The 26,971-nt window shown below is 47.7% G+C and overlaps 1 protein-coding gene across 4 annotated transcripts in view; it reads right to left on the reverse strand.

The window, feature by feature from the left end:
* LOC137425787 (fibroblast growth factor 13-like) overlaps positions 1-26,971 on the reverse strand; it is a 264,740-nt gene that overhangs the window by 120,501 nt on the left and 117,268 nt on the right. The window lies entirely within an intron of this gene.

Consider the following 26,971-nt stretch of genomic DNA (forward strand, 5'->3'; position numbering starts at 1 on the left):
GGCCTCGCCACTTAGCCTATAACCTTCCCGGGGCCCGTCCCGAAATTTTTTGTTTCAGAGGTTTCCTCCTATCTTTCACCGTTCAGGAGATTAGTGCGTGCAGACAAACAAAAACTTTCTTTTATATATATACTAGCTGAAAGCACCCGGCGTTGCCCAGGTTGTTTTTGAATGAATTTACGACAATAATTCAGCTTTTACTCGCGGCCGTAGAAGATTGACTACTGTAATTCAGCTCAGCTTTTAATTGTGAAATGGGCCCAGCTCGGCCGATGCGGCCTCGCCACCAAGCCATCACCTTCCCAGGGCCTGTCCCGACATTTTTGGTTCCTTTTGAATGAATTTACTACTATAATTCAGCTTTTACTCGCGGCCGTAGACGATTGACTACTATAATTCAGCTCAGCTTTTAATTGTGAAATGGGCCCGTCCCGGCCAAAGCGGCCTCACCACCTAGACTAAAACCTTCCCGGGGCCCGTCCCGACATTTTTTGTATTAGAGGTTTCCTCCTATCTTTCACCGTTCAGGTGATTAGCTTGCGCAGACAAACAAACAAAAACTTTCTTTTATAATATAGAGAGAAGAGAAGAGATAAGAAGATATATATTTTATTATTCGAACATTCTGGGCTACTTCCCATGCACTCCCAAACCACCTCACTTCCTGCGACGATGTCATACTCCTTCATATCCACGTTTCCTAAAAGCCGCTCCATCTTATTGCTTAAAACCTTAAACCCTTTGTGTTGGTATAGAACTTCTGGCCCTCAACCGGATGTCAGCCCGTTGTGAGGCATATATTGTGGGACCCGTCAGTAAGTTAGTCTGTCCGTCGATCCATCTGTCAATGTGGAGCTTCATCTACTCCAAAATGACCAGGCGCATTTCTATCATATTAGCCTACAGGACCCGTCCTTTCGCTGACTGGAACAACAATCTTTGCGTAATTGAAAAAAAAAAGTTTGTTGTTGTTTGGTGTAAAAAAAAGACATTGAAACACGTTTAGAACCACCTTTAGAAGCCATTTTTCCTCGCAGAGCAGCGTTTTCTTTTGTTTTTGTTTTTGTATACAGGGCCGAGGCTCGTGAAAGAGCTAACATTTATCACACAAAAAAAATCAAACAGACACACAAAACATATAATAAGGGTAGAGGTAGACAAGATGGGGAGAGGGGTTGGCCTTTTTCGGGTACCGCGGTCCCCTTTTTGAAGCAATATTTTATGGCCAGATGCCCTACCTGCCGCCAACCCTGTTGGTCACCTCTTGCGACACACAGGGAATTACCAGTGAACTGGTGCTCAATTTGCCGACCTCAGAAGGATGACAGGCTGAGTCAACCCCCCTGGCGTTAATTCAGTGATCAACCGGGATTTGCCTGGGATTTGACCGGGATTTGAACCCAGGATCCCAAGCTGGCACCCTAACCGCTAAGCCAACAGCAGGTGTTGTTAAAAAAGACATCAAATGAAAGATATGAGCAAAAATAAAATTAGGACGTGTATAGGGAGAGTGTTAAAGGAATATTCATCACGGCCTTTTAGATGCGGAATTGCAAATAATATAGAACACAGAAAGAGGAAGATCATAAATGAAAAAGATTCTCACCATCCACCTCCCCTCTCTTCTTTCTTTTGAATAAATTGTCTCGGGTACGTACATATTGTTGCGGATCTCCGACGTCGGCTCTCCCCTTATCAAGGGGGGGTTAATCCCCTTGTCCTTTTATCTGGCCGACACGAGTCCTGGAAGTTATAAAGTCCTTCGTGGCGTGGCGTTAGGTAGGGTTTGTTAGGCCTAGGGATTCGCTACTACCTAAATACTAACGCCAACCGGAAACGAGGGAATAACTCCCGCTCGAATCACGGATATGGATGGAATATGCCGAGCGGATAGCAATCCGCGATCCGAGCTGTTAACAGGTGACTAGACCCGATTCTAAGCGGTTGCGATCGTGCCACGCTTACCCAATTAGAGAAAAGACTGATGCGATCGGATGGAGAGGAAACCAGGAAAATAGGAAGAACAAAGCAATTTATTACAAATGTACAAGAAGAGGAAACGAAAGGAATATACAAGAAAGAAAGAGGAAGGAAAAGCACACAAGGCAGTCTTAATTACAGTCTTATCTTATTCCCTGGAAAAACGGGCCCGTCTCACATACAAACACTCACACAGGGATTGCAGATGGTAGGTTGATGGTCACCAGCGCGTCCAGGCTCCAGTCCGACTCCGGTCCAGGCGACGGAAAACCCGGCAGGCAGCTCTTCGTATAGCGTAACGCGAGCGGACACTTATAATGACGAGGGGGGAGGCTGGTATACGGCGTACGTACTTTGTGCACTACTCGCGCCAAACGCCCCCTCTCCAATGTCCTGATTTGGAATCCCAATGCCAGCGAGCCCTCTGTAATCACGACAGTCCTCATGCAACGCGCAGATTGTGCAAGTCCTTTCAAGCCCTTCAAATCGCAGCAGACCTTATACTCGCGAGTTCTCCGGGTAAGTCCTCTAATCAGCGCCAGCGAGTAAGTCCTTCTACCAAGCGCGCTTCTTTATAGTCCTGTCAAAGGGCTTTGTGCGCTGGCTTTTATAAGTGAAGCCAGCGAACGCTCCGCGAGCCCCAACCACGTCCTGTCAGGCGATGTCATTCCAGCCCTGGTTGGCTGGTTATCGCTTAACGGCCCCGCCCTGATGGCTGGGTGACGTGGCCACACCTTCTCCCTGGCGCTCTGCCCCCTTTTTCCGGGCTTCACCTCGTGGCTTATGGCGGTGTTGAGCGAGCTCACGGGCAGCGAAGGCTGCTGCTGCTGGCCAAGGAGCGTACCAAATTGGGAGGGGCCATGAGGCACAGACTGGAGCGCGCCTAATGGCGTCGCTTGGAGGGAGGCTGCAAAAATGGACGAGGGGCCTACTTCTTATTTGATTGACGCAACACAGATTCAACTATTGGAAAATGGGCTTATCTAACACATACTAAGGAATAACTGATGTCCTATGGTGACATACGTGTTGCTTGTGGCCTATCTATGGGGTGCTATCTTTAACCTTTAATGATGTTATATTTATTTACAAGTGTGGGTTCTCAAAACCGCAACAATATAGATGAGTATGATTTGTACGATTTAGAGTCGAGGAGATTCGTGGAGATGAGGAATCAACGTAGTGGATAAAACATCTTTGTCGGGAGAGGGATAAGTGGTTATGTTTACTTCCGGTCTGAGAGTGGTTTCATTGAAATCCGATCTCAAGTTAACAAAGAACGATTCCTGGAAGATTTTGCTCTCCGTGCAGAGATAACCACCATCTCGTGTTGGCATTTTAAGTGTTGGCGTGTTCATGTACCCGTAAAAAAACATTTTTTTAAAATCACAAACATTCCCGGGAGTTACCCGAATCCACCGTAGTTGGATTTATTGAAATCGTTCATTCGTTCTCAAGTTATAACATGACAAACAGACAGACAGACACGGCTCCTTTTATAATATAGATTCTGCACACGTATGCAATAACATGTGGGCATGAGGCACGTCAATTTACATTGGAATTCGAGCCAAAGTCATGGACCGTCGGCAATTCAAAAAGAAACGACTTCACAGAATGACATGCTTTATATACTTTATGGAACCATTCTTTATTTATATATACACTTTACCATCTCCACTCCCAATACTGTATATATCTTGGAATTATGTTTATCCCTATGCTTTTTGAAGAAAGTGGGAGAGGGGGGGGATATTGTAATCGGCTCCCGCATGTCTGTCCGTCCGTCCTGCTAACTCCTCCTAAACGCTTGTGCAGAAATTCCCCAAACTTGGTATTTATTATCACCACATGGCAAGAAAGTACGAGAGCAGTATCAACTTGGCCCCACCCCTGGAATGGGATCAAAAGGTGAAATACCCAAAAACTTAAAAACATTTTATTACTGTAACTTTGTATAAGCAATCAACATTTGGGGACGATTTTGGGGATTTGACCCCTGGTTCATTCCCCAGGTAGTGGAGAATTAGGGTTGGAGGGGTGTGCTATTGGGAGCTACATGAATATTAATGAATGCATGATGAACCGGAAAGGATGAGGCGTGACCGGTAGTGAGCTGAGTGAGGAGTGGACAAGGAGACGCCATGAAAAGGTTGAGCTGAAGAACCTATGTGTGGGCTGTCATTGTTATACAACAAGGGGTCAAGATGGAAATTTTAAAAACTCAAAATGTGATATTGGGTCATTCCTGGTGGAACGTTTCACCACCTTTCAACTTTGCTTTTGGTGGCAAGCGTGGGGATTTGTCATGGCGCACCATCGACTTCACTTTACTTTTATTTATATATTCCCCAAGGTCGCCCAGATGAACCAAAATTGAAGGCACACGCACGAGGGAGGCAGATGGATCGAACACGTTTCTTACCCTTTTACAAAGGTTTATTTGTTATGAATATGTGGGAAAGATGGACAAGACGAACAGCTCAGAGCAAACCATGCAAATGTGCTCAAAGGGGAAGAAAGGAATATTCAAACAAATAAACCAGGTAATAATAAATAAATAAAAACCAAACCCACACTGGGCACCACAGATCACACTTATACAAACATTGAAACTGCAGGCGAGGACTTTCCTTTGGCCTGCTATGTAATGATGCAGCCTGTTGTGGAAACCAGTGCCAAAGTAAGCCAGCGGTGAAGTAAGGTAGCCACGAGGAACGCCAGTGACGACCAGCGTCTCGGGGCGTGCACACTGAACCAACCCTCGTGACCAGTGTTGCCACTCGGGTTTTTCGATTTCACCAATCGGGTGCCTAAATTTCACCAACTTGAAGTAGATTTCACCAAATGCCAAGTTTTCATTAGATATCGACTTCTAAATGATAACAAACTTGTAAATATTGTTTACGATACAAACTTTATTAACAAATGAACTGTCGAACAAACTTTTTTTTAACGAAAAGAGTTGCGTAATGTTCGCAAAACGACCTCACCATTTGCCGTGGTCTGACGTCACCGGCCCTTCCCTCCAATCAGCGCGCAGCTTGTTGGTAGGTCTTTTTCGCCATCCGCACCGATTGGCAGAATGTTTGCGCCTCCCTCACTGATTGGCCGAGGTGTCATTGGTCGCACTTCGATTGTCGGTGGCCAATCAGTGTGGCCCGCTTCTTGTACGCCCCTCCCCCTTGTCAATCAAAGGTCCTGGGCATGGCTATTGCTTGGCTGCTTGCCTTGCACGATGTTTGCCTGTCATGGTGTTTTACTGGTGATGTGGCTGACTGCGGCCCCATGGGCGGTGCCCCGAACTGGCTTCCTGTTGGTTCTTAACTACTTAACATGCCCCACCCCCTCGTATTGTTGATATTTCACCAGATTTCGACTGATTTCGATTTCTTTCACCAGATCACCAGACTCGGACCGATTTCACCCAATTCGGTGAAATTTCACCAAGAGTAGCAACGAAGCTCGTGACCCTCACTTGTTGGAGCGTCCCCTTCATCGTCGAGTCCTCCTGCACGCAGGGAGCTCTCTGGTGTGTCTGTCCTCTCCTTGTCCTTCTGGGTGGGTCCTTCTCCAGGCCGTCCCACCCACCGGGTGGCCCCAATAAAAAAATAATGGTCAATCTTCTCTTCTGGACCCTACAGCACATTATGCCGCCATGGCTGGTACACACCAGACAGCGAGATCGTGATCGGCCTTTTTGGAGCGCGCGACACGAGTGTCTCTATGATGGCAAGTCCTCACCTGGCCCCGCCCGTAAACAAGAGGCGTTACGTGAAACAAAATAACTTATTCTGACAGGTCCCTGATGAATGGCAATCTAACCTAATTGAAACACACATACCATGTTGCACTTACTGCAGTCAAACTGTGGATCTCCCTTTCCATTTAACAATATTTATCATGTTTTTTGAAGGCATAGAATAACACGTAACCTATGCGTGCCCACGAAACCTCATTTTTTCCATTGGCTTTACCAATGAGGAACCTAACCCTCATGGTTGGAAACATACTTGTTTAGGAGTTGCCGAAGGCGAGAAGAAGAGGCCATTTCGTTGGGTACAAAGCTTGTTTATTGTACAGAAATCTCCAGCAACTGCTCGCGAACGGAAGTCGTAACGGCTTATATAAAACCAAAAACCCTCTTCGGAGGGCGTGGCTCCAACAGCCGCGCGTGCGTCACGACCACACAACCAAACGCCCGTGCGCGTGGGTTAGACCAAACATATGGTATTGGTAACCGTCACGTGCGGATAAGATAACCGCGACATGTGAATAAGGTAACCGCTACATGCGCCCCCCCAGAAGGCACGCCACGGGCGTGTACGTAGTTCGCAGGCACGCTCGGCAGTGCCGAGAAGGCTCGAGCAGGGCCCGGCCCAGGTACGCGCGAAAAAACGCAGCCGTGGGGTTGAGCCGACCGAGGGGCTGGTCAAGGCCTCGGGGGAGGCTGCCGAGGTTCCTCGCGGGCCTCCCGAGGATGTAGAGTAGGAGTCGTAGTTGCGCGAGTGGCGAGCAGCGGTAGCAGTTGTAGTTGCAGCAGTAGGAGTTGCGGGAGTGGCGAGCAGCAGTGCGCGCGAAGGTAACGATGCTCCAGCGCGCGCGAAGGTAATGAGACTCCAGTGCGTGGAGGTTACGAGCAGCAGTGCTCGGCCTGTGTGCGCGGAGGTTACGAGCAGCAGTGCTCGGCCTGTGTGCGCGAAGGTTACGAGCAGCAGTACTCGGCCTGTGTGCGCGGAGGTTACGAGCAGCAGTGCTCGGCCTGTGTCCGCGGAGGTTACGAGCAGCAGTGCTCGGCCTGTGTGCGCGGAGGTTACGAGCAGCAGTGCTCGGCCTGTGTGCGCGGAGGTTACGAGCAGCAGTGCTCGGCCTGTGTGCGCGGAGGTTACGAGCAGCCGTACTCGGCCTGTGTGCGCAGAGGTTACGAGCAGCAGTGCTCGGCCTGTGTGCGCGGAGGTTACGAGCAGCAGTGCGCGCGAAGGCGACGAAGTAGCCATGCCGCCAACGCCTCGTAACGGCGTTCCTTCGGAGGGTCCCGGAGCAGGCTCGCCCCTCTAGTCGTAGAGGAGGAACCGAGCGCGATGCGCGAACCACATGGCCGCTCGTCGTTGCTAAAACTCCGGCAGTTCGAGTTTAGGTCTTGTGGAAGAAATTGCGGTCGCAATACCGCCGTGTTCATTTGCAGCCCCCGAAGACGTTCGGGGGCGACCGAGGTCACCAGTTTAGGAGTTGCCGAAGGCGAGAAGAAGAGGCCATTTCGTTGGGTACAAAGCTTGTTTATTGTACAGAAATCTCCAGCAACTGCTCGCGAACGTAAGTCGTAACGGCTTATATAAAACCAAAAACCCTCTTCGGAGGGCGTGGCTCCAACAGCCGCGCGTGCGTCACGACCACACAACCAAACGCCCGTGCGCATGGGTTAGACCAAACATATGGTATTGGTAACCGTCACATGCGGATAAGATAACCGCGACATGTGAATAAGGTAACCGCTACACTTGTACATTCATTTCCTCAGAATGTTTGTTTGTCTTTCAGTCAGTTTTCTACAGGTCGCAATTCTACAACGGTCTTCAGGAAACTTAACCAACTGGTGTGGCTCGTCAAAAAACTAGAAGCCTATTATTTTGATATCCAAGATCAAGGTCACGTTTCGTGACATATTTTGAGATAACTTCACACAGGGTCATTGTTGAGATTTCTGGCTTGCGTCGCTACATTCTACTGGACCAGTGCTTTAAAATCAGTGGTTGACTTCTGGTCACCCATTTTCTGAAGCAGTTAAGGTCAAAAATATGGACCTCAAGGTGAAATTTCTAAAATCGTCAATGTTCATTTGATTGACTTGAAATTTCAACAGTATTTTCCCATTGGGTCACTACATTGGTTCACCAAGAATCAGAACGATTGAATTAGCCATTTTGACATGTCACTGGTTTCTACAACATTACATCCCATGATAATGAAATGGGACTTTTTGTGAATTTATTATTACTGTACCTCAGTAATGTTTCAATATGTCAAATTGAAACTTACAAAGATTATTTGTACGTATGTATAGTATATGTGAGTTGTGCGTATGTGTCCTCCATGCCTTCAACAAAGATTGCACCCGGGGAGTGATGATCCAGTTTCGCACTGACGGTAGTGTCATTAATTTGCAGCGTCTGAAGTCCAAAATCACGGAAATTCTGCTCTGTGATCTACCTTTCGCCAATGACGCAAAATATGCAATTTATTGTCAACTTCTTCGCGCAATCTGCTCATTGCTATGGCCTTACGATTAGCCTCAAGAAGACCAAGGCTTCAGCCGAGAACAGAAGGTGTGTATACTGTCCCATCCATTACCATCGATGACACGACACTCAAAGTTGTAGATAAGTTCCGCTACCTTGGAGGTGTCCTCTCTCAAAATGCAACGATTGACGACGAAGTAACATCAAGACACGGTAAAGCATGTGTGTCCTGTTGAAGATTGACACATCATCTTTGAGATAAACGTGGCATTCGCCGAGACATCAAGATCAGTGTCTATCGTGCCATGGACACCAATATCAGTGTCTATCGTGCCGTCGACACCAACATCAGTGTCTATCGTGCCGTGGACACCAAGATCAGTGTCTATCCTGTCGTGGACACCAATATCAGCATCTGTTGTGTCGTGGACACCAAGATCAGTGTCTATCGTGCCGTGGACACCAAGATCAGTGTCCATCATGCCGTGGACACCAAGATCAGTGTCTATCGTGCCGTGGACACCAAGATCAGTGTCTATCCTGTTGTGGACACGAAGATCAGGGTCTGTTGTGCGATGGACACCAAGATCAGTGTATATCGTGCCATGGACACCAAGATCAGCGTCTGTTGTGCCGTGAACACCAAGATCAGTGTCTATCGTGCCATGGACACCAAGATTAGCGTCTGTTGTGCCGTGAACACCAAGATCAGTGTCTATCATGCCATGGACACCAAGATCAGCGTCTGTTGTGCCGTGAACACCAAGATCAGTGTCTATCCTGTCGTGGACACGAAGATCAGGGTCTGTTGTGCCATGGACACCAAGATTAGTGTATATCGTGCCGAGGACACCAAGATCAGCGTCTGTTGTGCCGTGAACACCAAGATCAGTGTCTATCGTGCCATGGACACCAAGATCAGTGTCTATCCTGTCGTGGAGACGAAGATCAGCGTCTGTTGTGCCATGGACACCAAGATCAGTGTATATCGTGCCGTGGACACTGTTATGGATTCGTCACTTCCGCTGGTGTGGTTTTCATCCACTTGAAACACTTCTGGTTCGATGTATTATTATTATCATTGTTTAAGTGAAATGGCCATTGGTATTATCAAAATGTAAAAGGGTTAACTTTAAATGAAACAGGAAAACGGATCGGGAACCGGATGAAGAAGAAGAAGGCGAGGGCGGGGCGAGTGAAGTCGGACAAGAAGCGAGTAGCTTCCAGCTCCGTAGCGAGCGTTGTCGAACGAAAGTCGCGAGTGAACTTTGAGTTTCCTTGAAAGGAGTTCCTGCGATAGGTGTTATCGCTGGGGGATTGAAAAACCTGCGTGGTCAGGTTTGGGCGTTGCGATTCTGAAGAATCATCGCCGGGTCGTCCAATAAAAGGTCTTGGCTACACGTCAGCTTTTTCACCATCCTGTCGTCTGTCGGGGATGTGTGTGCGCAACGCTGAGTTTGAAGTTTAAGTGGCGGTTCGCCGACTGAACCGGGAACGTTCCTATCTGGAGGGGGCCTTTGGGATTTCCCATTCCGCCGCGAGTTTGCTTTTGCTTTTGGACCACGTGACTTTTTGCCTCGCTTCGACCGCCTACGCCTGAGATCTGCTTCGGCGGTGCGACTGCCCTTGCCATCCGCACGGGATTCTGGTCTCGATTGGACATTGTTCTCGCGATCGCTGGAGTGAGTCAAATTCGTCTTGAGGACGGGAATATAGAGACATTGGGGAAGGTTTTTCCACTCACTTGGAACACCATGAGTTATCCTATGCTAGTGGATGGTACCATCATAAGATGTATCGAGTGTACTTTTGATTGCTATTTGTTGTACCGTTATTCTTGTGTGATTTTTAATACAATATTTGTTTGTTGATAAATCATTGGTGTGGTTTCACTATTATTTTTCTGACACAGAATAACATATTTTTCTGCCGTGGCTCTTCTCGGGACTCGGAGGTACATCGCGACCAGGGGGTCGGGGAGGAGCACGTAACAACACCAAGATCAGGTATATCGTGCCGTGGACACCAAGATCAGTGTCCATCGTGCCGTCGACACCAAGATCAGTGTCTATCATGCCGTGGACACCAAGATCAGTGTCTATCCTGTCGTGGACACGAAGATCAGCGTCTGTTGTGCCATGGACACCAAGATCAGTGTCTATCCTGTCGTGGACACGAAGAACAGCATCTGTTGTGCCATGGACACCAAGATCAGTGTCTATCGTTCCGTGGACACCAAGATCAGTGTCTATCGTGCCGTGGACAACAAGACCAGTGTATATCGTGCCGTTGTTTTATCGACACTCCTGTACAGACATGAATCTTGGACACCCTATCATGGCCATATCAAACGCCTTGATCAATTCCATATGTGATGCCATCACAAGATTCTTGTCATCACCTGGCGAGACAGAATACCTAACACCTCAATCCTAGACCACTGTCGTATCCAAGGAATTGAGTATTTCCTGATGCTTCACTGGTCAGGACACCTCACATGCATGGAAGACCACAGAATCCCAAGAGCGCTTTTCCATGGACAACTTAAATTTGGCAAATGGTCACGTGGTGGACAAAGAAAGCGTTAGAAGGACGTCCTCAAGTCTACACTCAAGTCTTGTGGCATTCCCATTGTCACCTGGGAATATCAGGCCACAAACAGGTCAGCTTGGCGTAACATTTTCCGCAAAGGCCTGGACCACTGAATGTGGGAGACTTGCTATCCAATAACAGCGGAGGGAAGAGAGGAAAATCTGCCAACGTCCATCTCTGCAAGGACCAGTGTATACATGTGATGTTTGTGGTAGACGCTGTGGGCCCCGCATTGGATTATGCAACCATCGCACTATGCACAATGCTTAGTGAGCACGCCAACGAAGGGAAGAGATTCGTCGAAAGAGCTGACTCACACTATCATATGTGAGTAATGTTTGGCCAAATCGACGCAGAGGCCCAGATCAAGGCCATCCGAAACATATAAAACACTTATTAGGTCACAGTTAGAATGTATCAGCCAAATCTGTATGTATAACCATCAATCATGTAAAAGACGTGATATTGTAGGTCAAATTTTTTCAAAATTGCTGTTTCCTGTTCTCTTCCTGCAATAATTTTTCCTGCCCACCCTTATCAGACTTGTCAGTTTCCGTTCCTCAGTTTTTCACCTCTACACCATCGCATAGCCTAAAAAAGCCTAAATTCCGTCCTTAGTTCCCATTGCAAACCTTGAGGGCCGTTTCTGTTTAGGCGACCGCTATCATTTTGGAAACCATCGCTTTGCCCCAAAAATGATTCAACATTGCTTCCTGAACACAAACTGCATATACTATTATTTCAACCACAGGTTCGTGTGTATCCATCTATTCATAAATTTATTCCCTTTCCCATTCTCAGAATTTTACCAGAAAACATAATCTGACAACCCTTTGCTTTCAGTTGGCTATCAACTAACCTGAATCTATTTTTCAAATTCTACGAGTAAACTTTCCTCTGTACAATCTTTACACACATCATTTGCTCCTCGTACCACAACCAACATCTTCACCTTCCTTTAGCATTCCTTACTAATTCCTTCCTTAGGATACTCAGCAAATTAAACTCGTTTTTCTCATCCAGCCTTGACTTGTGGACTTATTCATTGATTCCACATTAGTGCACATTAAATCATCAAAAAAATCAATCCGCAAATTATTTTTACATTTCCGTATGATTCCCGGCATTATGCAGCATCATTGTGTGTTCCAGGATGATTACAATAATTCAAGCAGAGATGGGTTTATGCTGAACAAATAGCCAAAGGGCCCCAAATGGGCCAGTGCATGGATAAAAATAAAATAAAATCCAACTCGCAAGTCTGGAGCAAGCTAAATGGTCCCTTTTGTTTTCGGCCCACTTTGGGTAACACCGATAGAAAATAGAGATTTGTGTCACAAAACCCAAGGTTCTTCCATCGATGTCCAACCAGGAGTCTGGCGTAGGTGAAAACTTGGGTTTATTTCAAAGATAAAGCTTTAGCTTATAAAGATGAAGCTTATTCTTGGGGGAAATGCCAGGGGCATAGAAAATGTCCCTTTATATGGTCCTTTTATATTTTTTAGTGCTATATCCGGTCAAAATACTTTATTTTCTATGTTCACGCTCGAATGATTAGTTCACATCTAGTCCTATGTGAGCGTTACTTCCTTGTTCTCAATGATTGCTTTTGGTTCATGTTTCCATGAGTTTTCTGGGACTAGGATATTGAAGTTTTTGCAGATTTGCCAGTGGATTACTCTACATACATTGTTGTACCTTTGTGTGTACAGCTGCTCTGACATGAGTTTTTACATCCCGATAGGAGGCCCCAAATGTGCTTTCTGTTTCTACCTTGCAGAACCTACACTTGTTCGACTGATGCAGTCATGCCATTTTCTTAAAGCCATTGGTGTAGTGTCCTTGGTCTTTGGCATTTATAACGTTTTTCTCCTCCAATTTTCAACTTCATTGTCTATGCCGTTTTATATTGCCTGTGCCTTTGTAGCTTTATATAACCACCTTTAGAGGCCATTTTTCCCCGCAAGGCGGGGGTTGGCCTTTTTCGGGAACCGTGGTTGTTGTTGTTTTTTTTTTTGGTCCCCTTTTTGAAGCAATGTTTTACGGCCGGATGCCCTTCCTGACGCCAACCCTTTTTGCCGCCTTTAACGACAAACAGGGAATTACCAGTGAACTGGTACTCAATTAGCCGACCTCGGAAGGATGACAGGCTGAGTCAACCCCCCTGGTGTTAATTCAGCGATCGACCGGGATTCGAACCCAGGATCCTGGGATCCTAAGCCGGCACCCTAGCCGCTAGCCCAACACCAGGGCTTTATTTTGTTAGCTTTAGCTATTATCTTTATGCTTTATGAATTTATTCCAGGGCTATTATGCTTTAAATGTATCCTATCCAGGGCTAGATATATGAATATATCCAGGGCTTTTAGCTTTATGAATGGTAATATTAAATTATCCCCGATGTGTGTATGTGTGTAATAATATCATATTAAATATAGATTTTCCCTTATTGGGTGTAGGTAGAAAGTGTTTTAGGCACCTACAAAAAATAGAAAAAAATGAATTTCTTCAAAATACCAACAGGATTTAGAACATCACCGGGCATCGTCGGGTACTCCTGCTTGTAATATATGAAGGTCATTCCAACCACTCTTAATGTCCGTTACCTTCTAGGTGATGTATAAATCTGAAATGTGGCGTGCTGACTGACATCGAAGCCGATACACCGCGAAAAATCACAGAACCGTCAGAAAGTGTCCGTAAATGAAATATTATGTGAAAAACCGTAAATGCATCCGTTAAAAAAAAATAAAAAATAAAAATATATAACCTCTGGAAAGAATGTGGAACTACCCAGACTCTTCCTAGAGCTGGTCGTCTGACCAAACTGAGCAACCGTGCAAAAATGACCTTGGTTATGGAGGTGACTAAGAACCCACTGACCACTCTACCAGAACTTCAGAGTTTCGTGGCTGAGATCGGAGAACTTGCCGGAAGGATAACAATCTCTGCAGCCCTTCACAAATCTAGGCTTTGTGGGAGTGTGGCACTAGCCACTCCTGAGAAAAAGGCACATGACAGCACGTGCGCGCACACACACACACACACACACACACACACACACACACACACACACACACACACACACACACACACACGTGATGGCAAAACACCGTCTCCTGTACGTGGGGGACGAGTAAATACTAGTGATAGCAAGGAAGTTAAAATCTACGATGAAGTTAACAAAGGGAGAAAACAAAACCAGTTGTTTGAAAACAACCTGAAAAAATTCTACCACGTACTAAGGAAACAAAAGTAAGATGTACGAAGTCCCCCCGAAAAGAATAGTCTTGAAAACCTTTGGAAAGGAGTCTATGAAGACTCAACATAACTTGATATAGATAAGGAGGCGGATTGGATTCAACACTTTGAAAAGACAAAGCAACACCGACAGGACAATTGATGAAGGAAAAGGAACAAAACAACTAGCAAAATTCCAAACTATAAAAGCCCAGGCCAGGATGGAATTTCAATTTTCTGGCTCAAGCAACTAGATACTCACCCCAATCATTACGGTTGAGCATTCAACAAACTTATCCAAGGGGAGGAGGTAATGGATGATTGTTCACAGAGGGTAACATCAGGTGTTAAATAAGATGGTGTAAAATACACTGCACTAACAGCGGGAAACTTCTGCAATTAAAATTTTTATATGACCTTTAACATCTTTATTTTATTTCAATTGAATTATATACTTGAACCGTAGAACACAAATCGCCTTCTTGCCGTTTTCAAAGATTTTGGTGAAGATCCAGATCTGGATCCAGAAACTAGAATTTTTCAAGTGATTTCACATCCATATTGTGTGCACGTTTGAGAAACGGGGTCAAAAACAATGATGATGATGACAATGACCACTCCTTTTTGCACTGTGACGATGCATAGGGCTGCCGAAGCAGTTTCCTTGGCTATTGGGCACAATCCTGGCCGGGTCGCCACTCCGAGGCAGAATACCCGAATGGCTCATTCATCCCAGCAAGCTGGTACTCAATTTGCCGACCTTGGAGGTTGACAGGCTGAGTCAAACCCACCTAGTGTTAATTCAACGGCATGACAGGGGCTTGAACTCAGGACCTTGCATTCTCAACCCAGCAACCTTAACCGTTAAGACAACATCAGGCTTCCAAAAACGATACATCACACAATATTGCAAGAAGTTGTGGATGAATTGGGTAGGTGACAAGAACCAGCCAATTACATTCTGGAGGTCTGGATCCAGATCTGGCCTCTCAGTAGGATGCAAAACATAAACAGTTAAGCCTGGCGGAGGTATGCGCTCTACTGAGTGCCGTTCTAGGTAGTCTCGCCCCAAAGAGGTTGTGAGACTATTGCAACACCCCGGCCTGTCTGTGTATGTGCACATCTATATATTTTCGCTTTAATTTTTTCCTCTGCAACCGCTTGTCCGATCAATGTAAAACTTTAAACATAGGATGGATTACCCATGGAGAATATTTTATTGAAAACTCTGATGTCATAGATCACATGGCATGGCAGCCATGTTGGATTAATTGAAAAAAAAATTGGACATCTTTCAAAGCACTCAAGGAAAAAAAATTGAAACTTCGCACATGCCATAAACTCCCAATGGGGCATGTAGGGTGATAACAATGACATCATTGGTGAAGTGGTATTCTAGCCATTATTGGTTGAATCGAAATCCTTATCCAAAAAATCTGAAACTTCATATATCACCTGATGTGAGTGAAGAAATACATTTACGACATCATTGGTCATGTGGTCTGGCGGCCATATTGTATTGAAAATAAACACAGAAAATATCTTCTCCAGAACTGCTCAACATATCAATGCGAAACTTCATTCATATGCTCGACCAGCCATAGGGGATATAGTTTGAAATATTTTTCATATTCACCTTCATTTATGTAATTTAACCTATGTGTGCACAAAGTGGTTGATAAATATCCTGAGAATTAATCAATAATCAATAAAGCTACGAATAATGGCAATGTATTTGACATGGCAGGGTGCATGGGTGATATGAGCAGATGGGCCATGATAGTAGCATGTTCAGTTAACGATGGTATTTCTGTTCAGAATGAGCGCACGAGGGGAGACTATGTGCTCTGAGTGACATCCTAGTTAGGTTTACTCTCCATGAAATGGAGATCCAGATCCATGATCCAGACCAAGAAATGGAGAGTAACCTATTATTATTCCCAAAGTTTTTCATATTATTCTTCCGCCCTATTTTGCACCTCCAAAAACTTAAAATTAAGTTTCTCAGCATCCGCTGGTCGGATTGACAGGAAATTTTCATCAAATGATCGGCTAGGCTCGTATAATTTTTTATGCTAATTATGACGTCATAGGTCACGTGGTATGGGCGCCATCTTGTAAAACACCTTCAACATTGCCCCTCTATATCTCCGGAACGGCTGAATGGAAACATTTGAGTAATGGCTCATTCTAAAGAACTCTGCAATGGGAACAAAAAACATGTTTATTGAGTATATTAAAAATGCTAACGTTAGGAGGTTAGATTTCGTCAAACACAATTTTTTCTCCCCCGAAAATGATATTTTTTCCCAGATGCTTAGTTTAAAAAACCTCCGAATGCAAAAAAAATTTGAAGTCATACGTCACATGGTTCGGCCGCCATATTGTTTTGAGTGAAAAGTCTGAAAAAAACACTAAAATCCCATTTTCTCCAAAACGCCTAAACAGATCGAGCCCAAACTTGCCATGCATATTCACATACCCATGACGAACAAAAACGTCCTGGAGCATGACGTCATCCATCACATGGTTTCAGAGTTATGACGATTTTAAGTATAAACTATAAATGGTATCTCCTCCATAATTTGTGAAGATATCGAGTGGAAAGTTTACACAAATGTTCCTCATGGGGGGGGGGGGGGGGGGTGGGGGGGATGTTTCAATGTTACTTGAGACATTTTGATAAGTCACATGGTTTGGCCGCAATAAATAATGGAAGGAAAATCCTAAAAAGCTTCTAACTCTTGAACCACTGCATTGATCGCCTTACGTTTTTAATGCAATGTAGCTCTCATCAAGCGGAACAAGTGTGTAAAATTTCAATATGATTGGTTGTACAGTCTTGAAGTTAGAAGTCTTTATTGTTAAAAGAAGAAGAAACGCACCATTTTGTCCTACCAGGTCATGTCACTCAGTGCCATTGCCATTTAATTTTTTATTTCCTTTAAAAACCATTTTCTCTGCAATGATTGGACCGAATGAGATAAAATTTTCACCATATGAGGAACTCGGTCGGTAGAATATTTTAATGGAAATTTTGACGTCATAGGTCACGTGTTTCGGCCGCCATCTTGTTTTTCGTGAAAACACGAAAACCCCTTTTTCTCTGCAACGGCTGAACAGATCGAGGCCAAACTTTGCAGGCACAATCGCATACCCATGACGAACAAAAGCGTCAGCGAGCATGATGTCATGCGTCACATGGTTTCAGAGTTATGACGTTTTTAAGCATAAACCTTTAAAACCTATCTCCTCCCTCATTTTTGATCCAATCGAGGGAAAACTTCACAGATGTGTCCAGCATATCAGTCTACTATAATATCCTTTTGGAATTTGCGATAGATCACGTGGTTTGGCCGATATCGTTAATTAAACTAAAATATTAAAAACATTTATATCTCTTGAATCGCTTCATTGATCGATGTGAAACTTCATACTATAGTAGAAGTCGTGAGGAGTAACAAGTGTGCACAATCCCAAGATGATTGGACGTACGGTCTGGAAGCTAGAAGTTGTTATTGCGTGACGAAGAAGACCCGCAACATTTTTTCTTACCAGGCCATGTGACGTAACCACCTCACGAGCCCAGGGTAGCTCGGAATTAAATTCTGTCTTCGGATTTGGCAGTCGCAAGAGGGTGTTAACATTCCACTGCAACAAATCTGGGCAAAATTCTGATGAATTTTCTTAAAACTACGCGATATTGTCATTTACATTGGGAAAAATAACATTGTAAAACTCTCTGCCGCCGAGGCTTAATTCTATCTCTGAAGTTCATCCTGTCTTCACTTTTAGAGAGAAAGAGAGGTATCTGCAAGCAATGGTAACCTTTATTTGGTGGAAATCCGATGAAAAATGACGAAGTTATTCAAAATCTAACATTTTAAATTGATCGCATTTCCAAAGTTAATTCTTCCTCAGGTAAAATATCCATGCGTGCAGGCAGACCTTGCGGCGTCAATTTTGCTCCGATTTCAAATCGGATTTCGATTGTAGTATTGCCTCGGATGTGCTAACAAAAGACCACCACAAATTTGGTGACAATGGGGAAAAATTTGACCAAGTTCGATCGACGCTAACCTTCGTTCTCACGCTGACATACCGCACGCTCCACGGATGACGTCATGCCCACGGTACGACGTTCTTCCACGGGTGGCAGATATCGTTAATTAAACAGAAATATTAAAAAAAACATGGATATATCTTGACAGGGGTGTGTGTGTGTGTGTGTGTGTGTGTGTGTGTGTGTGTGTGTATGTGTGTGTGTGTGTGTTGGGGGGTGGTGTGCGTGTGTGTGGATTTGTGTGTGTGGGGATGTGTGTGTGTGGGGATGTGTGTGTGTGGGGATGGGTGTGTGGGGGGATGTGTGTGTGGGGGGATGTGTGTGTGGGGGGATGTGTGTGGGGGGGGATGTGTGTGGGGGGATGTGTGTGTGGGGATGTGTGTGTTTGGGGATGTGTGTGTGTGGGGATGGGTGTGTGGGGGGATGTGTGTGTGGGGATGTGTGTGTGGGGATGTGTGTGTGGGGGGATGTGTGTGTGGGGATGTGTGTGTGTGGGGATGTGTGTGTGTGGGGATGTGTGTGTGGGGATGTATGTGTGGGGATGTGTGTGTGTGTGGGGATGTGTGTGTGGGGATGTGTGTGTGGGGATGTGTGTGAGTGTGTGTGTATTGGGGGAGTGGGGGATGTGCATTTGTGTGGATATGTGTGTGCGTGTGGGGGAGGGGTGTGGGTGGGGTGTGCAGGTGTTTGTGTGTGGGTGTGTGTGTGTGTGGGGGGAGGGGTAGGGGGGACGTGTTTGTGTGGGGGTGTGTGTGTGTGTGCGTTTGTGTGTGTGTGTATGGGGAAGTGTGGGTGTGTGTATGAAGATGTGTGGGTGTGTTTGTGTATGGGAGTGTGTATGGGGGGGGGGTGTGTGGGGGGGGGGGGTGTGCATGGGGATGTGGCCGTGTGTGTGTGTGCATGGGGGGGGGGGGGTTGTGTGTGTGTGCATGGGGGGGGGGGGTTGGGGAGCGTGACCAAGGGTTGGCGTCAGGAAGGGCATCCAGCCATAAAAACATTGCCTCAAATAGGGAACCATGATTGTCATGGGGCCCGCAAGGCTAACCCCTGCTCTAGCGGGGAAAATGGCCTTAAAACGATCATTCATTCATTCATTATATAGATGAAGGTGATCTAATTGAACAAAAACAATGAAGAATTGACTTTGCAATAATTTATTCAACAAAAGATTGTTGCACAGCATGCACAATTGCATGCACAGCTCGTTTCAAATCCCCCCACAACATCTCGATGGGATTTAGCTCCAGGCTTTGACTTGGCCATTCCACAACCCTCCATTTCTTTCTTTTCAGCCATTCCTTCGTGGATTTACTGGTATGTTTAGGGTCATTCTCATGTTGCAAGGTCCACCTTCGGTTGAGCTTCAACTTTCTGACAGATGGCCTCACATTATCGTCAAGCCCATGCCCATGTGGCTCTGGTACAATGAAGAATTCATAGTGGATTCTATGATGATGAGCTGCCCAGGCCCTGATGCAGCAAAGCTGCCCCAAACCATAATATTTCCACCACCATGCTTTACAGTTGGTATCAGGTTCTTGTGGTCAAATGCTGTCTTTGGTTTTCGCCAAACATGTCTTCTGGTACTGTGGCCAAATAGCTCTACCTTTGACTCATCTGTCCAGAGCACATTGTTCCAGAAGTGCTGATCTTTGCCTCGGTGTTCATTCGCAAACTTTAGTCTTGCCCTGATGTTCTTTCTGGACAGCAAAGGTTTCCTCCTGGCACACCTCCCATGTAGATCAAATTTGTGCAGCCTCTTTCTAATGGTAGACTCGTGCACTTTGACATCAACAGTGGCAAGAGCTACCTGTAGGTCCCATGATAACATTCTGGGGTTCTTTGAGACTTCTTTCAGAATCTTGCCGTCTGCTCTCGGGCTGAACTTGCTGGGGCGGCCTGGCCTGAACAAGTTGGCAGTTGTTTGGAATCTTCTCCACTTGTAGATGATCTTCAGGACAGTGGAATGATTGATTTCAAATTGTTTGGAGATCTTTTTAAATCCCTTCCCAGACTCGTTGGCATCTATAACCTTCTTTCTGAAGGCCTCAGAGAGCTCTTTTGATCTCGGCATGGTGACGCCGCACACTTCAACAACAAAGAGCAAACCAAACAAAATGTCTGAGGTTTAAATAAGACTGGTTCCTCCAAGATCCTCTCCAACGATGTTCTAATCATTTGCACCTGAGCTGGTGCACCGGATTCTAATTTTAGGTATTTGAAGTAGTGATAAATGTAGGGGTGTACTTACTTTTTCCACATGCGAAATTTGCATTTATGTTTATTTAAATTATACAATGGACTACAAAATGTAAATGTTTCATGATATTTGTTATATTATATCACCTTTATCTATCGATATTGTTGAAATGAAGATCAAATAGCTGTATGTTGAAATATGTTGAAAAAGTCAAAACTTTACATGGGGTGTACTTACTTTTTCACGTGACTGTAGGTGCAACTCCACCTGTAGAATTTTTTTTAATGATAATTATGACGTCATAATTCACGTGGTTCGGCCGCCATCTTGGAAAAACCGAAAAACTTTGCACCTCTATATCTCCGAAAGTGCTGAATAGAAAAAAATTGAGACATGGCTCATTGTAAAGAACTCTCCATGGGGAATAAAATATGTTAATGACGATGTCATGGGTGCCTCCCTTATGACGTCATAATTCGACAAGTACAAAACTTCATCCGATCAAGATGAAATTTCTTGAGCATAATCTAGGAATAAATTAGTTTAGGAAAAAAATAATTATGACGTCATCGGTCACGTGGTTCGGCCGCCATATCTGTTTTAACACTAAAGCCTTAAAAACCACTGAAAATACATCCCGGCGAGGGTTTGCAATCTCTGATTGCTCTTTCTTGTTGTTTTTGTAATATGATCTCCCCTCCCCTCACTCCCCATCAAATGCCATTCCATCCCATCACCCATCCTTGACAGGTATCACTGATATTCACTGGTGATTGAGAAAAAAATGAGGAACTTATCGTCCTCAAAGATGTGAAAATAAGTCAATGAAATTTCGTTTGTCCGATTAAACACAGTGACGAACACAACCACATTGGAAGTTTGAAAACGATAGTTTCTGAAATTGCAGTATCTCTCTGCATTACAGGCAAATAAAAATATTTCATCCCGATGGACGATGGTGATAGCACACAATGTTTCACATTGACTTTGAAATCAAGCACATACACAGCGCCACGAGAAAGACGGCAAATGCAGTACCATGTGTTGGTTATCTAATTCATCATTATGTTTACCGGAGTCATAGTAATAAGGGCTCCGTTTGAAAGCAGGCCATGATATGCAGGTACAATTGGTCCCTGGCAAGACCTTCTGCATTCGAGACTCAGAAAACACACACACACACACACACACACACACACACACACACACACACACACACACACACACACACACACACACACACACACACACACACACACACACACCATTCCTACCAGAATCTCTCCTTTCTAGCCCCCCATGGGCGAGCATGTTGGAAGATAACGTGCTGCTTTGCTGCGGAAATCTTCAATAAAGGGAGAAAGTGAGGGAGGAGAAAGAAGTGGAGGGAGTGGAAAAGATAGGAGGAGAAGGAGGAGAAGGAGGAGAAGGAGGAGGAGGTGGCGAAGGAGGAGGAGGAGAAGGAGGATAATGAGAAGGAGGAGAAGGATGAGGAGGACGAGGAGGAGAAAGAGGAGAAGGAGGGGAATAAGGAGAAGGAGGATGAGGGGGTGAGAAGGGGAAGGAGAATGAGGAGAAGGATGAGGTGTTGGAGGGGCAGAGAGTAACAAGAGCACAAGTAATAAAAGGGTATTGAATGAGAGAAGGTGAGAAAGATGCACAACAAATATGAATAAATGGGAGAGGTGTCAGAGGGAATTGAAAGATAATCTGTACAAGACCAGATTGTACAACACCAGATATGTTATAAAAGATGTGTGGAAGCACAAACAAAGGTAAAAACAACAAGGAGAGAGAGACACGGACAGTTTGGTTGAATGTACAGTTGTGTAGATTGGATCAGACATGTACATCCACAAACTCTTACTTTAGCCTGCTTGCCAAAACTCTGTGTGTGTTTGTGTGTGCCAAACTCATGAATGTTTGATGGCCAAATGGCCACGGGTTGAGTAACCAGTATCTTTGGGAGTGGGTCCGGTAACAGCTTCAAGGACTTTTCCCAACTCCCACTGAATAAAGGAGCTGTGCCTCCCCACGGCTTATTTTGGTGGAATCTCATCCGCACATCCTCCCACATTTATACAAGGAATCGGAAGTTTATGTCATAATCATGATTATAATAATTAGAATTATTGCTCTTACTATGCAATCACTTTGCAACAAAAGTTTAAAAAGCATTATCCCAATTATGTCTGCAATAATCAGATTATCATTAAACTATTCAATTATGGGATCATACTATTGACCAGTTGCCCTATGAATGAGGTGCTGCTCATTTGTCATTGCGCGTGCATTTGTTAGCTCCGGCTGCCCATTCGGTCCACCTTGTGACTCGGTCATTAGGGTCGTGAAGCACGAAAGTTCTGAACGAACCAGGGTATCAACCCCATGGGCTCAACCCATTCGGTCCACCTTGTGACTCGGTCATTAGGGTCATGAAGCACGAAAGATCTGACCAAGCCAAAGTATCAACCCCATGGGCTCAACCCATTCGGTCCACCTTGTGACTCGGTCATTAGGGTCGTAAAGCACGAAAGGTCTGAACGAACCAGGGTATCAACCCCATGGGCTCAACCCATTCGGTCCACCTTGTGACTCGGTCATTAGGGTCGTAATGCACGAAAGGTCTGAACAAGCCAAGGTATCAACCCATTCGGTCCACCTTGTGACGCGGTCATTAGGGTCATGAAGCACGAAAGATCTGAACAAGCCAAGGTATCAACCCCATGGGCTCAACCCATTCGGTCCACCTTGTGACTCGGTCATTAGGGTCATGAAGCACGAAAGCTCTGAACAAGCCAAGGTATCAATCCATTTGGTCCACCTTGTGACACGGTTATTAGGGTCGTACAGCACAAAAGGTCTGAACGAACCAAGGTATCAACCCCATGGGCTCAATCCATTTGGTCCACCTTGTGACGCGGTTATTAGGGTCGGAAAGCACGAAAGGTCTGAACGAACCAAGGTATCACCCCCATGGGCTCAACCCATTCTGTCCACTTTGTGACGCGGTCATTAGGGTCGTAAAGCACGAAAGGTCTGAACGAGCCAAGGTATGAACCCCATGGGCTCAACCCATTTGGTCCACCTTGTGACGCGGTTATTAGGGTCGTAAAGCACGAAAGGTCTGAACGAGCCAAGGTATCACACCCATGGCCTCAACCCATTCGGTCCACCTTGTGACGCGATCATTAGGGTCGTACAGCACAAAAGGTCTGAACAAGCCAAGGTATCAACCCCATGGTCGCAAGCGATACAGGTCTTGTAGCAATGCCAGGGTGACGTCCAAAGGGCAAGACCTCCTCTTAACGTTCACAGGATCTTCAAAATTCACACTGCATGGGGGCAGCACGTTTAGGAACCGTTATAAAACATGGTACATTCCATGACACGGTGCTGTTCGCGGTGCTGCTCGCTGGCACCGTGTTCGCTGTCACCGTGTTTGTTGGCACCGTGTTTGTTGGCACCGTGTTCGCTGGCACCGTGTTTGTTGGCACCATGTTCGCTGGCACCGTGTTTGTTGGCACCGTGTTCGCTGACACCGTGTTCGCTGTCACCGTGTTTGTTGGCATCGTGTTTGTTGGCACCGTGTTCGCTGGCACCGTGTTGGTTGGCACCGTGTTCGCTGGCACCGTGTTCGCTGGCACCATGTTCGCTGGCACCGTGTTTGTTGGCACCGTGTTCGCTGGCACCGTGTTTGTTGGCACCGTGTTCGCTGGCACCGTGTTTGTTGGCACCGTGTTCGCTGGCACCGTGTTTGTTGGCACCGTGTTTGTTGGCAGTGTTCGCTGTCACCGTGTTCGCTGGCACCGTGTTCGCTGGCACCGTGTTTGTTGGCAGTGTTCGCTGGCACCGTGTTCGCTGGCACCGTGTTTGTTGGCACCGTGTTCGCTGGCACCGTGTTTGTTGGCACCGTGTTCGCTGGCACTGTGTTTGTTGGCACCATGTTCGCTGGCACCGTGTTCGCTGGCACCGTGTTCGCTGGCACCGTGTTTGTTGGCACCGTGTTCGCTGGCACCGTGTTTGTTGGCACCGTGTTTGTTGGCACCGTGTTTTTTGGCACCGTGTTCGCTGGCACCATGTTCGTTGGCACCGTGTTCGCTGGCAGCGTGTTTGTTGGCACCGTGTTCGCTGGCGCCGTGTTTGTTGGCAGTGTTCGCTGGCACCGTGTTTGTTGGCATGGTCGGTGTTTGTTGGCACCGTGTTTGTTGGCAGTGTTCGCTGGCACCGTGTTTGTTGGCACCGTGTTCGCTGGCACCGTGTTCGCTGGCACCGTGTTCGCTGGCAGTGTTCGCTGGCACCGTGTTTGTTGGCAGTGTTCGCTGGCACCGTGTTCTCTGGCACCGTGTTTGTTGGCACCGTGTTCGCTGGCACCGTGTTTGTTGGCACCGTGTTTGTTGGCAGTGTTCGCTGGCACCGTGTTCGTTGGCAGTGTTCGCTGGCACCGTGTTCGTTGGCACCATGTTTGTTGGCACCGTGTTCGCTGGCACCGTGTTTGTTGGCACCGTGTTCGCTGGCACCGTGTTTGTTGGCACCGTGTTTGTTGGCACCGTGTTCGCTGTCACCGTGTTTGTTGGCACAGTGTTTGTTGGCACCGTGTTCGCTGTCACCGTGTTTGTTGGCACCGTGTTTGTTGGCACCGTGTTTGTTGGCACCGTGTTCGCTGGCACCGTGTTTGTTGGCACCGTGTTCACTGGCACCGTGTTTGTTGGCACCGTGTTTGTTGGCACCGTGTTCGCTGGCACCGTGTTTGTTGGCACCGTGTTTGTTGGCACCGTCTTCGCTGGCACCGTGTTCGCTGGCACCGTGTTTGTTGGCACCGTGTTCACTGGCACCGTGTTTGTTGGCACCATGTTCGCTGGCACCGTGTTTCTTGGCACGGTGTTTGTTGGCACCGTGTTCGCTGGCACCGTGTTTGTTGGCAGTGTTCGCTGGCACCGCATTTGTTGGCACCGTGTTTGTTGGCAGTGTTCGCTGGCACCGTGTTTGTTGGCAGTGTTCGCTGGCACCGTGTTTGTTGGCAGTGTTCGCTGGCACCGTGTTTGTTGGCACCGTGTTCGCTGGCACCGTGTTCGCTGGCACCGTGTTCGCTGGCACCGTGTTTGTTGGTACCGTGTTCGCTGGCACCGTGTTTATTGGCACCGTGTTCGCTGGCACCGTGTTCGCTGGCACCGTGTTTGTTGGCAGCGTGTTTGTTGGCAGCGTGTTTGTTGGCACACTCTTGCACGTAATGGCTGGCATGAGCAAAAGGAAAAAGTTCAAACGCACACATACATAGAAGACACTCATTAAAATGAAACCTCATGGTATGGAGAGGGGATCCCCTCCCCCCCGTTCCCCTCCCCTCCCCCCACCCCCATCCACCCTCCCCTTCCCTCCTCCCCCTCCCCACTCCCCTTCCCTCCTCCCCCTCCCCCTACCCTTCCTGCTCCCTCCACCCTACCCTCTCCCCTTCCCCCCTCACCTCCCCCCACTCCCCTCCCCCCTCTCCTCCCCTCCCCCCCGTTCCCCTCCCCTCCCCCCATCCCCCCTCCCTCCCCCTTCCCCCTCCCTCCCGCTCCCCCTCCCTTTCCCCCCTCCCCCTACCCTTCCCCCTCCCTTCTCCCTCCACCCTACCCTCTCCCCTTCCCCCCTCCCCTCCTCTCCCCCCCTCCCCCTCCCTTCACCCCAACCCCTTCCTTTCTGCCCTACCCCTTCCCCATCCCCCTCCCTTTCCCCATGCTCCTCCCTTTCCCCCCTACCCCTTCCTTTCTGTCCTACCCCTTCCCCACCCCCTACCCCTCCCCCTCCACCTCCCACTCCTCCCCCCCACCCTCCCACTCCTCTCCCCCTCCCATCCCTCCCCCCACCCTCCCACTCCTCTCCCCCTCCCATACCTCCCCCTACCCCCTCTCCTCCCCTCCCCCTCCCCTCCCCCCTCCCTCCCGCTCCCCCTCCCTTTCCCCCCTCCCCTCCCCCTACCCTTCCCCTCCCTTCTCCCTCCACCCTCCCCTCCCCCCGCTCCCCCCACCCCTCCGCCTCCCACCTCCCCCCCGTTCCCCTCCCCTCCCCCACCCCCCCGTTCCCCTCCCATCCCCCCACACCCCTCCCCCTCTCCTCCCCTCCCCCCCGTTCCCCTCCCCTCCCCCCACTCCCCTCCCCCGTTCCCCTCCCCTCCCCCCACTCCCCTCCCCCATCCCCCATCCCCCCTCCCTTTCCCTCCTCCCCCTCCACCCTACCCTCTCCCCTTCCCCCTCCCCTCCTCTCCCTCCACCTCCCCCTCCTCCCCCCACCCTCCCACTCCTCTCCCCCTCCCATCCCTCCCATCCCTCCCCCCACCCTCCCACTCCTCTCCCCCTCCCATACCTCCCCCTCCCCCCTCTCCTCCCCCTCCTCTCCCCCTCCCATACCTCCCCCTCCCCCCTCTCCTCCCCCTCCCCCTCCCGCTCCCCCTCCCCCTCCCTCTCCCCCTCCCTCCCGCTCCCCCTCCCTTTCCCCCCTCCCTCCCCCTACCCTTCCCGCTCCCTTCTCCCTCCACCCTCCCCTCCCCCCGCTCCCCCCACCCCTCCCCCTCCCACCTCCCCCCCGTTCCACTCCCCTCCCCCCACCCCCGTTCCCCTCCCCTCCCCCCACACCCCTCCCCTCTCCTCCCCTCCCCCCCGTTCCCCTCCCCTCCCCCCA

The sequence above is a fragment of the Myxine glutinosa genome, chromosome 4 (genome assembly GCF_964187855.1).
Source record: "Myxine glutinosa chromosome 4, kmMyxGlut1.1, whole genome shotgun sequence".
Classification (NCBI taxonomy): Eukaryota; Metazoa; Chordata; class Myxini; order Myxiniformes; family Myxinidae; genus Myxine; species Myxine glutinosa.